Source organism: Periplaneta americana, chromosome 4 (assembly GCF_040183065.1).
Source record: "Periplaneta americana isolate PAMFEO1 chromosome 4, P.americana_PAMFEO1_priV1, whole genome shotgun sequence".
Taxonomy (NCBI): domain Eukaryota; kingdom Metazoa; phylum Arthropoda; class Insecta; order Blattodea; family Blattidae; genus Periplaneta; species Periplaneta americana.
This window is the reverse complement of record NC_091120.1, coordinates 30,403,239-30,421,571: the sequence shown is the minus strand read 5'-3', so window position 1 is coordinate 30,421,571 and position 18,333 is coordinate 30,403,239. Positions and strand designations below refer to the sequence as shown.

The 18,333-nt window shown below is 33.9% G+C and overlaps 1 protein-coding gene across 3 annotated transcripts in view; it reads left to right on the top strand.

The window, feature by feature from the left end:
- The window catches only part of LOC138697652 (growth arrest-specific protein 2-like), a 385,325-nt gene that overhangs the window by 49,068 nt on the left and 317,924 nt on the right, over positions 1–18,333 (top strand). Inside the window, exon 1 of one of the 3 annotated variants that reach the window (XM_069823085.1) lies at positions 10,267–10,594. The exons of the other annotated variants lie outside the window; for them this stretch is intronic. The gene's annotated coding sequence lies outside the window, so the exon portion shown is untranslated. Of the gene's footprint in view, positions 1–10,266; positions 10,595–18,333 lie in introns of those variants that run through there. 3 annotated transcript variants of the gene reach the window in all.

The window sequence follows — 18,333 nt, the reverse complement described above, 5'->3', positions numbered from 1 at the left end:
TAGCTAGGATCCTGTCAGCATGGAGAACTCCTGAGAAATTCACGCCATCATAACATCCGAAAACTAATAGCACAAGCCCTTAGAAACAAATCCTTCGAGGTCCATGAAGAGGTGCACTGCGTTGCGTCTGAAGGCGGCGGAATTAGAAGAGCGGACATCGTGGCTCTAGACAAGACTAATAGTAAAGGCTTTATACTGGACCCAACTGTTAGATTTGAGATGAGCCAGACCCAACCATCCGAGGTCAACAAAGAAAAACAACAAATTTATGAGCCTACTATTCCGTATTTTCGAGAAAAATATCAGATGGAAGGCACCTGGGAAGTACATGGTTTAATGATCGGAGCGAGGGGCACCATCCCACGATCAACTGTAAACACTATCAAAACATTTGGAATCCATGACATCATTCCAAAAATAATTACTTCAACCATTAAAGGGTCTGTGGCAATTCTGAAAAATCATTTATACGGAATATCATAATACCCCCCCCCCCTTTCTATTCGTTAGTGTGTGATTGTTACAAATATATGTACAAATTTATTATTTCTTAAACTTAAGCTCCTAGTTCACATTTAAATTTGGCTCATCTATCTTACTGTAATCATTACTGTTCTTATATGTGTGTTATTCTGTGTTTTTGGCAACCCAGGATGCCTGGGCAGACTATTTCTTGAAATAAATTATATTATGTTATGTGATAAACTAAGTGTTTTAAGACATATTTGTTAGGGCTTTTTTTTTTTTTGCATTTTTTGCCTGTTTCAACTCATAAGAGCATCTTTTGTTTTATTCGGTCATTTTTTTAGGCATTTTCATTTAATTTTGACCATAAATTCCCATTATTAATGCAAAATAATGTTTATTTCCTTTGATATTTTCTTTACATATTTTGTCCATTAATACCCATTATTTTGTATAATATTTTAATCGTTTTTGTACACAAATATTGCCATTTTAACGTAATACACCCCATGTAATGGATCAGTCCAACCACCCCTTCAATATAGACTCCTCTATGCCTGCTAGTTCCGGATAAGAGTGGCCTTGTGGTGGACTACATGGAACTACATCAGGTGAAATAATTAAAGTGTACTACTTAGAAAAAATATGTAAAATTAAATAAACTTAAATGTTGGTACTAGAATTTAATTTAATTTCTAGCCTAAATATTAAGTAGTACATACCTCTTTTCCTACTGAGCCAATTATGTAAGACCAATTTTTAGGGCGTTTTAAGGGCATTTTTGAAAGATTTTTAGGTCATAAATGCATTGTTTTTAAGACATTTTTTCATGATTTATAGGTCATCAAAATCCTAGCCCTAATCATCATCATCACCATCATCTTCATCATCATCATCATCATCATCATCATCATCATCATCATCATCCTGTCAAGTATTAGGTCCCTCGCCGTGTTACGGTCTCATTGCCATCTTTTTATAGGCCTTCCCACATTTCTTCTACGTAAAGGTTGATAATTCAAGGTCATTTTCGGGATACAGGTTTCTTCCATTCTATGCAAATGTTCTCTCCAATTTTCTGTATTGTAAAATTTTATCATTCACTGCATATATATTTAGTTCATCTCTTATTTGTGTAATTGATATTTTATCTCTTCTAATGCATTTTCTGACTCCCTTAGGAATTTCATTTCTGCTGCTTGGATTGGTTTTCATCTCTTTTTCTGTTAATCCATGATTCATTTCCACATAACAGAGCTGGTACAGCCAATACTTACTTACTGGCTTTTAAGGAACCCAGAGGTTCATTGCCGGCCTCACATAAGCCCGCCATTGGTCCCTATCCTGTGCAAGATTAATCCATTCTCTATCATCATATCCCACCTCCCTCAAATCCATTTTAATATTATCTTCCCATCTACGCCTCGACCTCCCTAAAGGTCTTTTTCCCTCCGGCCTCCCAACTAACACTCTATATGCATTTCTGGATTCGCCCATACGTACTACATGCCCTGCCCATCTCAAACGTTTGGATTTAATGTTCCTAATTATGTCAGGTGAAGGATACAATGCGTGCAGTTCTGTGTTGTGTAACTTTCTCCATTCTCCTGTAACTTCATCCCTCTTAGCCCCAAATATTTTCCTAAGCACCTTATTCTCAAACATCCTCTCTCAAAGTGAGAGTCCAAGTTTCACAACCATAAAGAAAAACCGGTAATATAACTGTTTTATAAATTCTAACATTCAGATTTTTTGACAGCAGACTGGATGATAAAAGTTTCTCAACCGAATAATAACAGGCATTTCCCATATTTTATTCTGTGTGGTACAGCCAATACCTTATAAAATTTTAATTGTGTGTGTATTCGCGTAGCTGCATTCATTAAAATTAAATACCACATTTCTGTTTCATAGCGATCAAAGGACCATATAACCGTCACACGATACGTTGAAATTCCTACTAATTTTATTTCTTATCTTATAGTTGAGATGAGCAATAATGTATGTATGTATTTATTCACACTGCAATGGGTATATAACCGGTGACAGTGGTAACTAATTACACTCAATAATGACAATAATAAACTTATTAATTAAAAATACAGTTAATAATAATACCAATAATTAATACAAATAATTAATACTAACAATAATTTATGATAATAATAATAATAATAATAATAATAATAATAATAATAATAATAATAATAATAATAATAAAAGGGAATATCCTAAATTAAATGAAGCACGATCACTTAAAATATCATTTAAAATAAATCTAATTTGTATCTTAAATCTAAGTTCGAACTAAAACCCACGAGTATGATATGTTCATATCTACACAAGTAGCCTACCTTTCCACATTACACTCATTTCGCTGTCAACTCACTCACTGCACTGGAACTACGACACATTTCACTGATTCTATCCTGATTTCACTAACACTTCAAAAACATTTCACTGTTCAAATACTTTGCACTGCCACTGTAAACTTCTATAACATTCTTCTCATTTTTGTTATTATTTAACCCCATTTATACCGACCTAGAATAGTCTGGTGTAAGGGAGGGTGTCTTTGGACCAACACCAGGATCTCTCTCACAATGCGAGCCTCCCTGACTGTGTGGTAAGCGCGATGTAGGGCCACTATAGAGACGTCACAGGACAAATAACAGATGTACTCCTGCAAACAGGTTTCGTTTAGTACGGCGCCGCTCGAAAAGTGACATGGGCAAGTAACAGTCTGCTTAACGGTGATTCAGAGCGTCAGCGCTCGATAATAAAATCTCACGACTTAATATTTGCATTACAAATGTAATTTATTGTCTTACCTTGTAATAAGTGCTGGAAGTTTCGTCCATCCTCTCTTCTGTATATTTTACGTCTTTCGAAACATTTCTAGACACTACATAGTCTGACCTTGGCTCTACCTAAACATGATGCTTACCGATTGCAGGGGACTTGCTCCGCGTGTTATATCTAAGTAGGTAAACATTGATTTCTCCTATATCGACGGAGCAGTGTAGTAAGTAAAATTTACAACAGGATTTGACTCAAAATTATAATTTCTGAATTCTTAATACTTACTTTTAAGGAACCCGGAGGTTCATTGCCGCCCCCACATAAGCCCGCCATTGGTCCCTATCCTGAGCAAGATTAATCCAGTCTCTACCATCATATCCTACCTCCCTCAAATCCATTTTAATATTATCTTCCCATCTACGTCTCGGCCTCTCCAAAGGTCTTTTGCCCTCCGGCCTCCCAACTAACACTCCATATGCATTTCTGGATTCGCCCATACGTGCTACATGTCCTGCCCATCTCAAACGTCTGGATTTAATGTTCCTAATTATGTCAGGTGAAGTATGCAATGCGTGCAGTTCTATGTTGTGTAACTTTCTCCATTCTCCTGTAACTTCATCCCTCTTAGCCCCAAATATTTTCCTAAGCACCTTATTCTCAAACACCCTTAACCTATGTTCCTCTCTCAGAGTGAGAGTCCAAGTTTCACAACCATACAGAAAAACCGGTAATATAACTGTTTTATAAATTCTAACTTTCAGATTTTTTGACAGAAGACTAGATGACAAAAGCTTCTCAACCGAATAATAACAGGTATTTCCCATATTTATTCTGCGTTTAATTTCCTACCGAGTGTTATTTATGTTTGTTACTGTTGCTCCAAGATATTCTTAATATCGTATGAAACTTTAAATTTATTTCTATTATGCCTGCTTATATTTACGTACATATTTTTAGTTTATGTGAAGCACTTGCATCGAGCTAGTAGTTACATTATGAAATACACTGCATTGAAATAGTCACTTTATCAAATGTAGTTAATTGAACTGTCAACTACACAGATTTAATGAAATTGCAAAGAAACAATGACTATTTGTCAAATGACTTTCCTCTTACTGGTTTAATAGATTCTCGTGATATATAAGAAAAACTTATACCCTTCATTTTGCTACTAAATGGATGTCGGAAATGTGAAGAGAATGCAGCATTCAAGGATGCCAACTACAAAAATAATTATATTTAACATGTGACTCTAAGATACAAATCAGTGCCTTGAACTTTCTAATCCCCTGTTTACCCGCTGGGAAGGTAACTGACTTGGCCGTACACGGACTTCGAGATCCAGTCTTTGCGTTGGTCAGTAGTTTTACCTTCTCATAGTCTTTGTTTCCTGCATAATAATAATAATAATAATAATAATAATAATAATAATAATAATAATAATAATAATAATATTTGGAGAATGGAGAAGAATGGAGCGTGTGAAATGGACAGAATCAGAAACGTAGCTGTGTTGGAAAGAGTGGATGAAGAAAGAATGATGCTGAAACTGATCAGGAAGAGAAAAAGGGTCACTGGCTGAGAATAAACTGTCTACTGAAGGATGCACTGGAAAGAATGGTGAACGATAGGAGTTCGGGGCAGAAGAAGATATCAGATGATAGACAACATTAAGATACATGGATAATATGCGGAGACTAAGAGAAAGGCAGAAAATGGAAAGATTGATGAAAGTTGGGTTTGCAGTGAAAGATCTGCCCTTGGACAGAACACTATGAATGAATGATTTAGAGGAAAGTACACAGGCTAGATGTCTATCAAAGCACCTTCACATAACATATAAATGAACAGTTTAGCTTGTAATAATGATAAAGTAAGAATACCCCATGCAGTTCATTAACAATAGAAATAAAAGTAAATGAAATCATAAAAGGGAGATGTGGTTTATAATGAGTCGGTATTGACAAAAAAAAAAAAAATCAGAAATTGATGCGTATCTTTACATAATATTACTACAGTATATCCGATGGGTTTATTAATAAGGCCAATAAGTTCATGCCCAAAAAAAACACTAAATATGCATGCAAGTACGCTTTTAAAAACCTCAAAATATGTTAATAAATATGCACTTATAAAATTCTATATTTCTCGAAATATCAGTAATAAATAAGTTAATAATAATAATAATAATAATAATAATAATAATAATAATAATAATAATAATAATACGTAAGTAATAACATCATATAAACTCAGAGATATAGAAGACATCGGATTAATAGTGGGCGCTAGAGGGATCATTACAAAATAATTCGTGTCATTCTGTCATAAATTTGGAGTCCCAACAACAACAATTAAGGAAATTTCTATGATAGCTCTGAAGAGTTCTCTGCAGATTTTACGGCGACATTTGTATTTCAATTCAAATTACTGGTGAATTTTCTCATTCTATTTTTTATCTGTATTTTTTATTTTACTGCAAATTTTCATTATGTGAAATATTATCTATTGTAAATTTTAGTTTATTGTAAACACATTTCTTGTAAGACATTTTTAATGTCATCTTAAATGTTACTGTTTAACATTCTTTGTCTTTGGCAACCTCGCCAAGTTGAGGAAAATTAAATATTATTATTATTATTATTAGTTTATTATTATTTTATTATTATTATTATTTTATTATTATTATTATTTTTATTATTATTTTATTATTATTATTATTATTTTATTATTATTATTTTATTATTATTATTATTATTATAATTTTATTATTATTTTTATTATTATTATTATTTTATTATTATTATTATTATTATTATTATTATTATTATTATTATTATTTTATTATTATTATTTTATTATTATTTTTTTATTATTTTATTATTATTATTAATTATTATTATTATTATTATTATTATTATTATTATTATTATTATTATTATTATTATGTAAAACTAGATTAGATTAAACTTATATTTTTGTTGAGAAGTTGTAACATGTGAATCGCTGTCCAAATCTTCCCGAACCGAGCTATAACGCGATAAACATTTCCGTGTTCTACAATTAGAGTGGTTCTGAAAACAGGTGTGCCTCGGCACACCGATTCAGAATCACTAATGGCACTAATTGTAGACAGTGGAAATGTTAGTGTGCCGTGAGATTCGTTAGGTGTGCCGCGAAATTTTCAATACTTTTCTCTTAAAAATAATTATAATCATTTTTATTTCACTCAGTACCAGTTAAAAAAAATAGAATATGATGCTTCGATTTAAAAAAATCCACACTATGCATTTTTATGTAACATAAAATGAGCTCTAATGAGCTTAAACGCAAAAATATGCCACAATAATATAAATACCATGAAATATTATGCATTTATATAAAAAAAGCCAAAAAAATATGCAAATATTATATGCAACATAAAATTTGGTTTGATAAGCTTAAATGTTTATGATTCGTGAAGATAATTAATCAGCAATTAATTACAGCCAAATATAATTATTAAACTCGGCCTTCGGTTTGGTAAAGGTTGGTTCACAATAAACCGGAAACGAGAATCGGAACGAAAACGGTAAAATTGTTAAAATGTGTACATTTGAATGTGAGCATTCACAATATTAACGAAAAGCTTGCCGGAGCCCAGGATCGGGAACGGAGAGTTGGCCAAGTTTCAACTTTGGCGTTCACGTTTCCGATCACAGCCCACTAGATTCATTCTATTGCCATCTAAAAGCTATTTTGTCGTCATATATTTTGTAGCAAGAAGACCGTGACATAACCTATGCATTATTTTGTTCTGTGCTGTGCATCATGGAGCAAGTTTTATTTAATGAGATTCTAATATTGAGTGTTGAGGAAAATCCTCACGTTTACGATAAGCGGCACGCCTCGTATAAAGATGAGAAAATGAAGGAGAATACGTGGCTTTCAATAGCTGCATCTTTGAACACCGATCGTAAGTGAATCACATTTTATTACTGTATTGTTTGTATTACACACTACATATTCATGCTTCAATTCAATAACTACTGTTGTGTTCATTTTTGTTCTATTACAAATGTTGCTTCTCTAATTATTTTACGTTATGGTAGACTTAAAATAGGTTGTGATAATAAAGATGCACGGGCATATTTATAGTACCGTACCTAATGAAATGTTTCAGTTGAAATTTCGAAGTTGGTTGACCTGTGTTTATGTTGGCTGGCTTGTACTCATGAGAGAACGCCATTGGTCAATTATACACAAATAACATCAGAATGCGTAATATCGACTTTACATATCATTATTGGCATGCATATCGATATGCATAGTCGTCTACGTTCTCGGTTTATTGTGAATCAAAAATGTTCATATTCACGTCCTCTGCTTCTCGTTTTCATTCTGGTTCTCGTTCCCGGTTTATTGTGAACCAGCCTTAATTTTCCCGTCTCGTACTGTAATACGATACGTCATGATACTTATATTGTAAATATTATTTCGTTGTGGGCTCTTCGGTTACAAAACCACCAGCCCAAGAACCCTAATGTGATTTGTGGCCGAGAATCACGATTTCTCATCCTCCCATAATACCTCGTAGTGGCTCGTCGTTGGAACGTCTCCGGTGGCCAATTACGAAGTCGCAGTCAGTCCGTGGCTTATCACAAATATTCTTTACGAGCCGTCCCGTCGTCACGGCTGGCTCTCGCCTCTGTCCTCTTCCGTGTTTGCCAAGGGCCATTGCACTTGCATATGCGAGCGCTGCCTTTATACTGAGATGCCACCGTATTTAACCTCTTAATTGAAAGGGATGCACACCATATACCGCTAGGATGCTAACCCGTGGAAAATCATTGTTTATGTTGTTTTGCTACCATATGCTACAGGACTTTCCAATTAGCAGACTCGAAGTTACCGTGCTTGTTTTTGCATAAGCATGCAATCTTACCTCTTTTTAATGACTGCCTTCTGTAATTTGGTGTTCACAATGTTCCAGGAAGCCTATTTAAAAGTCAAACAAGTTAATCAAAAGATGTGTGATTAATAGACTGCTAGGTTCATGCAGTAAAAATCATGAAATCTATATGGATTTGTGCACTTAAAATTGCTTAAATACACACTAAACCTAAATCATATTCAGTGAAAATAGGCCTACTGTTAAGCTGAAGTATTTGAGTTACAGCTTTCTGATCAAACATAACAAATTTCTTAATATAAATAATGCAATAATGGCAATATTGAAATAATTCATTCATTCATAGTATTCTGCTCAAAGGCAGGTCTTTCACTACAAACCCAACTTTCTCCAATCTTCTATTTTCTACCACCCTCTTTGTCTCCGCATATGATCCATATACAGTATATATGTATATATATATATATATATATATATATATATATATATGTGGCTATATATGCATATATACAAATACAATAAAAATGTAGTATCTTTTTTTGCAAACTCGAGATATTCTTGCACTCTTTTGAGCCAAAACTGATCTACGCTCTGCGAGAAAAATGTATTTTCAACTTTCCACCGGTTCTTACGAGTATATGGACTATTTCATGAGTCTTTCCTCAATATCTACAGCCAATTGAACGCAACTGTCTGAAAACGGATTCAATATTAATTTGTGAATGTCATAATTGTTTTTCGTTTATTCCGGAAAATACTCAAAAAGCTGTTGTTTAAAATTGTACAAATTTAATTGCATCTCCACAAAAACAAACTCTGTATTTGTGATATCAGACTGTAAATAGTTAAATTTTCTATGAGTTTTGTAATATAGGCCTACTGGAATGAATCAATGTATACCAGAAATCGAGTTTCTTAATAAATGTATCGATTTTATCTTTGGCTGTTAATATGTTAACATCTCGGCCTTCAAGCTACTATTCAAAGTGTTTAATTGTTCGAAAAATATATCAGCAAGGTAGGCTAGTCTAAGAAGCCAAAGACAATTGCGAAATAGGTTTGCATATTCCGATTTCTCATTGCAGGTAGCGGTACATTGGAAGTTGGGTGATATACACTGGTTTTGAGTAAAATTATCGTTGTTTTCGATTTACAGAGATTTTTATTTTTTCGAACGTGGTTAAGTACCGGTAAGGTAGTGGATGGTTGCAAACAAGTGTCTCAGCCAGAAGTGGGTCGCGCCTTTAACAAATTTGGTAACGACTGGTATTTCAAGGCAAATATAATCTAATGACAACTTTATTAAGAGAGAAATGTTTATTTTCATGTCCTTTATGACATCAGAAAATTAGGAATAGTTATTCTGGTACACCCTGTATATAGGCAAATATATATATATATATATATATATATATATATATGTGTGTTATATATAGCCACTCAACAGGAACTCATCTGAAACTGAAGTAAGTTTCGTAGATTTGTTTTCAAACAAGAAATAAATGAAGTTCAAACATGACAAAGAAATCTGTTGTATTTTCAGGACAGGAAACATTCAAGTCCACCATTAAAAAAAAATTCTATGGTCGAAAGAGAACTAACAAAAATATTGGTAACCACATAAAAAAGCCACTGATTTCCTAAATTATCGTGTAAAAATCAGTTTGAAATTAACGCACATTCAATTTTTGTGAAAGTTTTTTATCTCCTGTAAAATTTTTATTTCTGGACTTGACCGATTTTTGCACCGAGGTCTTCAATTGTTGCGTTATTTGTTAGCTTCTAATTTTATGTTATCTTTCGTCACCTGAAGCAACAGCTCCATGTCCATTACCATTAAACACCAAGAGAATCGCTGTTTCAATTGACACTTTACGAACCAGTTCTGTCGAGAAGTTCATGCTGAGATGTCCCATCCTTGGCCCTGACGGTCATGAATGTGTTTTCTTCCTGTTACTCAGAAAGTACAGTGATGTAATCCTTATCAGCACGAGGCATGAAGGAGTGCTTGTTTATTTTTAAAACACGTGGCTGGAGAGATACAAGTCTAAAGTCACTGAAAGCCTATCGCTTCAGTTCTGATTTACCCTTTCTCACATGTGCCAGGTCTCGGTTCAAGTGAAGTTACGTCGAAGTGGTGTAGAGAGCTTTATATCGAATAAAGTGCTGTTGATAAAGTGAGTCATTGCCGTCAGTGGGAGCTTTACAGTAACGCGGAACAGCTGATGAAAATCGATATCACAAGATACAATAATTACTCTGCGATATTTCAGTGAAATATTGTGTTTTTGCGTTTGATATTCGTTTATCAATTAGATGTGTTCGCTTCATTTGTGACCAGAAATAAGACCACATTTAGACATGTGAAGAGCTTCTAAGTGTGTGTTAAAAATCTGTGAGGAAAATAATTTTGTATTAATAAATCGACAGCCATAGGTAAGTTCATTTTATGTTAAACATTTTACATTCTAATTTAATGGGCCAATTTTCGATATCTCCCCACATCACACAGGATTGGCAACTGTTTTGCATTCGGTTACTTATTAATCAAACGAATTGCACCAAAATGAATGTTCCTTGGATCAAAATGGTCGTACTGTTCTCCAACCAGGAGATCAACCGTGAAAGAAATGTGCTTACTATTGCGTCATCTATTGGAGCGAAGTAGATAGATAATATTACCGTTATAACGTCAGTTTAAAAACCATGCGCTCTCCTGCATTTGTTATTTCCTGTATGGAGAGATTAAAAGACCAGGAGATTAACAGTGATCTAATTTTGTAACTAGGGTAGTATAAACATGTGTGTGACAATGTTATTGTTTGTGCTGTGAGAGCTAGCCAATAGAGAAACGAGTACCCACGTGTGTGACCTTATGACATCTTATGACATCAACATTCCTTCACAGCATCACCCCGCTGCGTTTCATCCCGGAAAGACTTTCTCGTGGTTGGAGCACTAGTATTTTAACGATGTACATACAATCATGGCGTATTTCTAAACAAAAAGTGCCCCGGGTCTGGGATTTCGGTAGTACCGGTATTAGTTTTCTTCTTCGTCGTTGTCGTCTTGATCATCATTACCACTTCCGCAGGAATACTTATGAAGTGTCAGACGAAAATACATGGGTTTGCATCTAGATACAGAGGTTGTTAGATCTGCGGAGTAGACCTCTTTATGAAATTGTTTAAATATGAATAAAATATGGCATTTTTATAAATGCAAAATTTTATGATAATATGAAAATCAGAAAATTTCCCTGGTGCCGCCCGGCCTCAAGAAATAGTGCTCTTGCACCGCCAGAGCCCTCCAGGTTTGAAATAACATCCTGCATACAATTGAAATTAATAACCATGCTAAAAGGATTATCCTTGTGTCTTTGGTTGGGTAGATCTCCAAGATTCACCCTTTAATGTTAAAATTAAAGACATTTCTCCAGAGAAGTTACACTGAAGAAGGCACAATTTTCTACCTTCTTTCGCTTCAGTGGTTTCTGTAAAATATACGTAGCAGCGGTAGTGAACTTCCCTCTCGAGAACTAAATACTGTAGAGTGTTTTTCTCCCCTTAAAATCCTGTACCCTTCTTATATAAAATTATTCAAGGTGGAAAGTTTTGAAATTAATACACGATATTATATTATGTAAATGGTGGCTGTTTGAGCAGCAATTCTCATCTACCGATCACGATAAGAAGAGAGTGATAGTTAACTTATATTATAAAATTATGAAGAATTGCTTAATAAGGGGAAAATTTTTAGGAAAATTTATAATTATGTCAGTAAATTATGAATCGTAGCAAAATTGATAAGATGAAAAAATTGGTTGAAGGTTCAATATGTTCGCGCCACTGTAAATTATTTTTCACAATTTCATCACTGTCAGAACATATTTAACTTCTTATTACACTGTATATGGGATGTTCACTACATTAACGCATTGATTACTGTACAAAACGCACTTCAGCAGCAAAATCTTAAATTATATTAACAGTGGTTCGAATGACTTGCGAAGTTTTCCTCTTCTTAGCATGCTTCCCGCTTCATCCTATAGGAGGCTACCGAGTCGGCGTAGCAGCATGGAAACAATGCAAAGAAAATAGATTAGATTTGTAATATTATGTGAGAGGTTATGTTTATTTATTTATTTTATTGGGTTATTTTACGACGCTGTATCAACATCTAGGTTATTTAGCTTCTGAATGATATGATGGTGATAATGCCGGTGAAATGAGTCCGGGGTCCAGCACTGAAAGTTACCCAGCATTTGCTCGTATTGGGTTGAGGGAAAACCCCGGAAAAAACCTCAACCAGGTAACTTGCCCCGACCGGGATTCGAACCCGGGCCATCTAGGTTCGCAGCCAGACGCGCTGACCGTTACTCCACAGGTGTGGACGAGAGATTATGTTAGATAGGGTTAGGTGTGTAGTATTGTGAGAGGTTAGGTTAGATTAGATTAGATTAGATTTGTAGTATTAGATTGGATTAGGTGTGTAGTATTATGTGAGAGGTTAGGTTAGATGAGATTAGATGTGTAGTATTATGTGAGAGGTTCTGTTAGATTGGATTAGGTGTGTAATATTATGTGAGAGGTTAGGTTAGATTAGATTAGATGTGTAGTATTATGTGAGAGGTTATGTTAGATTAGATTAGATGTGTAGTATTATGTGAGAGGTTATGTTAGATTGGATTAGATGTGTAGTATTATGTGAGAGGTTATGTTAGATTGGATTAGGTGTGTAGTATTATGTGAGAGGTTAGGTTAGATTGGATTAGATGTGTAGTATTATGTGAGAGGTTATGTTAGATTGGATTAGATGTGTAGTATTATGTGAGAGGTTAGGTTAGATTAGATTAGATGTGTAGTATTATGTGAGAGGTTATGTTAGATTGGATTAGATGTGTAGTATTATGTGAGAGGTTATGTTAGATTGGATTAGGTGTGTAGTATTATGTGAGAGGTTAAGTTAGATTAGATTAGATGTGTAGTATTATGTGAGAGGTTATGTTAGATTAGATTAGATGTGTAGTATTATGTGAGAGGTTAAGTTAGATTGTATTAGATGTGTAGTATTATGTGAGAGGTTAGGTTAGATTAGATTAGATGTGTAGTATTATGTGAGAGGTTATGTTAGATTGGATTAGATGTGTAGTATTATGTGAGAGGTTATGTTAGATTAGATTAGGTGTGTAGTATTATGTGAGAGGTTAGGTTAGATTAGATTAGATGTGTAGTATTATGTGAGAGGTTATGTTAGATTGGATTAGATGTGTAGTATTATGTGAGAGGTTAGTTTAGATTAGATTAGATGTGTAGTATTATGTGAGAGGTTATGTTAGATTGGATTAGATGTGTAGTATTATGTGAGAGGTTATGTTAGATTGGATTAGGTGTGTAGTATTATGTGAGAGGTTAAGTTAGATTAGATTAGATGTGTAGTATTATGTGAGAGGTTATGTTAGATTAGATTAGGTGTATAGTATTATGTGAGAGGTTATGTTAGATTAGATTAGATGTGTAGTATTATGTGAGAGGTTAAGTTAGATTAGATTAGATGTGTAGTATTATGTGAGAGGTTAAGTTAGATTAGATTAGATGTGTAGTATTATGTGAGAGGTTAAGTTAGATTAGATTAGATGTGTAGTATTATGTGAGAGGTTATGTTAGATTGGATTAGGTGTGTAGTATTATGTGAGAGGTTAGGTTAGATTGGATTAGGTGTGTAGTATTATTTGAGAGGTTAGGTTAGATTAGATTAGATGTGTAGTATTATGTGAGAGGTTATGTTAGATTGGATTAGGTGTGTAGTATTATGTGAGAGGTTAGGTTAGATTAGATTAGATGTGTAGTATTATGTGAGAGGTTATGTTAGATTGGATTAGGTGTGTAGTATTGTGTGAGAGGTTAGGTTAGATTAGATGTGTAGTATTATGTGAGAGGTTATGTTAGATTGGATTAGGTGTGTAGTATTATGTGAGAGGTTAGGTTAGATTAGATTAGATGTGTAGTATTATGTGAGAGGTTATGTTAGATTAGATTAAATGTGTATTATGTGAGAGGTTAGGTTAGATTAGATTAGATGTGTAGTATTATGTGAGAGGTTATGTTAGATTGGATTAGGTGTGTAGTATTAGATTGGATTAGGTGTGTAGTATTATGTGAGAGGTTAAGTTAGATTAGATTAGATGTGTAGTATTATGTGAGAGGTTATGTTAGATTAGATTAGGTGTATAGTATTATGTGAGAGGTTATGTTAGATTAGATTAGATGTGTAGTATTATGTGAGAGGTTAAGTTAGATTAGATTAGATGTGTAGTATTATGTGAGAGGTTAAGTTAGATTAGATTAGATGTGTAGTATTATGTGAGAGGTTAAGTTAGATTAGATTAGATGTGTAGTATTATGTGAGAGGTTATGTTAGATTGGATTAGGTGTGTAGTATTATGTGAGAGGTTAGGTTAGATTGGATTAGGTGTGTAGTATTATTTGAGAGGTTAGGTTAGATTAGATTAGATGTGTAGTATTATGTGAGAGGTTATGTTAGATTGGATTAGGTGTGTAGTATTATGTGAGAGGTTAGGTTAGATTAGATTAGATGTGTAGTATTATGTGAGAGGTTATGTTAGATTGGATTAGGTGTGTAGTATTGTGTGAGAGGTTAGGTTAGATTAGATGTGTAGTATTATGTGAGAGGTTATGTTAGATTGGATTAGGTGTGTAGTATTATGTGAGAGGTTAGGTTAGATTAGATTAGATGTGTAGTATTATGTGAGAGGTTATGTTAGATTAGATTAAATGTGTATTATGTGAGAGGTTAGGTTAGATTAGATTAGATGTGTAGTATTATGTGAGAGGTTATGTTAGATTGGATTAGGTGTGTAGTATTAGATTGGATTAGGTGTGTAGTATTATGTGAGAGGTTAGGTTAGATTAGATTAGATGTGTAGTATTATGTGAGAGGTTATGTTAGATTGGATTAGATGTGTAGTATTAGATTGGATTAGGTGTGTAGTATTATGTGAGAGGTTAGGTTAGATTAGATTAGATGTGTAGTATTATGTGAGAGGTTATGTTAGATTGGATTAGGTGTGTAGTATTATGTGAAGGTTAGGTTAGATTAGATTAGATGTGTAGTATTATGTGAGAGGTTATGTTACTGTAGATTGGATTAGGTGTGTAGTATTATGTGAGAGGTTAGGTTAGATTAGATTAGATTAGATTAGATTAGATTAGATGTGTAGTATTATGTGAGAGGTTATGTTAGATTGGATTAGGTGTGTAGTATTATGTGAGAGGTTAGGTTAGATTAGATTAGATGTGTAGTATTATGTGAGAGGTTATGTTACTGTAGATTGGATTAGGTGTGTAGTATTATGTGAGAGGTTAGGTTAGATTAGATTAGATTAGATGTGTAGTATTATGTGAGAGGTTATGTTACTGTAGATTGGATTAGATGTGTAATATTATGTGAGAGGTTAGGTTCATATCATATTTGGTGACACTGAAAATCCCATCATTCCCTTCTTCATATTACGTCACATTAAGGAAATATGGCGATCTTCTTCATTCACGCACGACGAATTTCGTACGTATATAAGTAAAGTATGTAGGTATTTGGCATACAGCTTTCCAATTTTTACTACCGGTACTCCATATTATAAATCCTAGCGATGTGCAAGGAATGTTTTGTAGTGGCGCATACATATTCAACCTTTACCAAAAATTGCACAATGAGAGGAACATTTTCAGGAAAATGTATAAATGCCTATACCAGTACAGGTATAAAACTTAGCAGAAGCAAATAAAGAAATTCTTAATAAAGGAAATATTTTTAGGATTGGGCAATTTTGCTGCTAACTGCTAGGAAGAACTTGTTGCAATACAAGTTCAGACTCAGGTTAACAGTTCTAGCCAACTAGCTGCTTGCCTGATTGGCATTTATTATACGATAATTCTCGCTAATGTGGCGCTGGTGTTCTTCATTAATGTTTTATTCCTCTAGCAGAATTTTTATCCGTCTGAATTCTATTTGGATGTCGAGTGGCGTTCACGAGTGTCGCTGCCCCAGTATTTATGACGAGACCTTTGTTTCAGTGAACAATAACAGGGAATTGATTTATGTGCTGGATTTACTCAGACCAGCCGCCCCCCTCCCCCGTCCGTATAATTGAAATGTGCAGATGTATCCTGCTTTAGGACATTAGCGAACAATAACTGCCACGTACTAGTGAGGGGTAGTGGAATGAATATAAATACAACAAAGTGTGAAAGGTACGTATTTATTAATAACGGGTGCCTGGCTTTACGATATGAAGCCATATGGAGGCTGGGAGGTAAGGCACCCTTTTTAACGTCGGTATTTATTTTCAGTTTTGTAATTAGCTACTAAACTTGAAGTAACGCATTGTCGTCTACAGTCGAGAGTTTGAAGTAACATAGTGGATTGAGGTTGAAAGATCGGCGCCTTTTATGGTTGCGCCCGCATATTAAAGGTTTAAATACAACATACATACATAGGAGAGAGTCGGGTAGTATCGGACATCGGGTAATATCAGACAGTTTCTTTCATCTACCACACGATGATAGTACCTGATTGACATGGGTACGTTTCTGTGATGTCGCATAGAGAAACGTAACCATGTCATTCAGGTACTACCATATGGTGGTAGATGAAAGAAACGCACTGTCCGATATCACCCGATGTCCGATACTATCCGACTCTCCCCTACAATACATACATACATATATACATACATACATACACGCACACATACATATATACATACATACAGTACATATATACACCCACGTACACATACATATATACATACAGACATACATACTACCTACCTACCTATATACGTACATACATACACCATGTAATATTACTCTGTAATGGAGCATGTTGTTCAATAAAAAAAATAAGAAATAAATAAAAAAATACATAGGCCTATATACATACATACATAAATACATACATACTACATATGCACACATATACACACGCACACATACATATATATACATACATACATACATATATCATGTAGTATTACTCTGTAATGGAGCATGTTGTTCAATAAAAAAAAATAAATAAATAAATCATACATACATACATACATCCATACATACATCATTTAGTATTACTCTGTAATGGACCAGGTTGTTCAATAAAAAATAAAAAAATCATACATACATACATACATACATACACATACACACGCGCGCGCACACATACATACATACATACTACATACATGCATAGCCTACTTACATACATACATACACGCACACATACACATATACATACATACATACACACGCGCACACATACATATATACATACAGACATACATACTACCTACCTACCTACATGCATACATGCATGCATACATGCATACATGCATACATACATACATACATACATACATACATACACCATGTAATATTACTCTGTAATGGAGCATGTTGTTCAATAAAAAAATAAAAAATAAATAAAAAATACATAGGCCTACATACATACATATATACATACGCACACATACATACATACATACATACTACATACATGCATACTTACATATGCACACATACATACATACAAACACACACGCACACATACTTACATACATACATACATACATACATACATACATACATCATGTAATATTACTCTGTAATGGAGCATGTTCAATAAAAATAATAAATAAAAAATCATACATGCATGCATGCATGCATGCATGCATACATACATATATACATACATACATACATACATACATACATACATACATACATACATCATTTAGTATTACTCTGTAATGGAGCATGTTGTTCAATAAAAAATAAAAAAAATCATACATACATACATACACACGCGCGCGCACACATACATACATACTACATACATGCATACTTACATACATACATACTACATACATGCATACTTACATACATACATACATACATACATACATACATACATACATACATACATACATACATACATACATACATACATACATACATACATACATACATACATACATACATACATACATACATACATACATGGTGATTCACGAAATTCTTCCTCGGTTTATGGAGTTTATTCCTGAGGTTATTTGGAACAAAAAGACGTAAAATAAATTAATGGGATCGCATTCATAATTACGG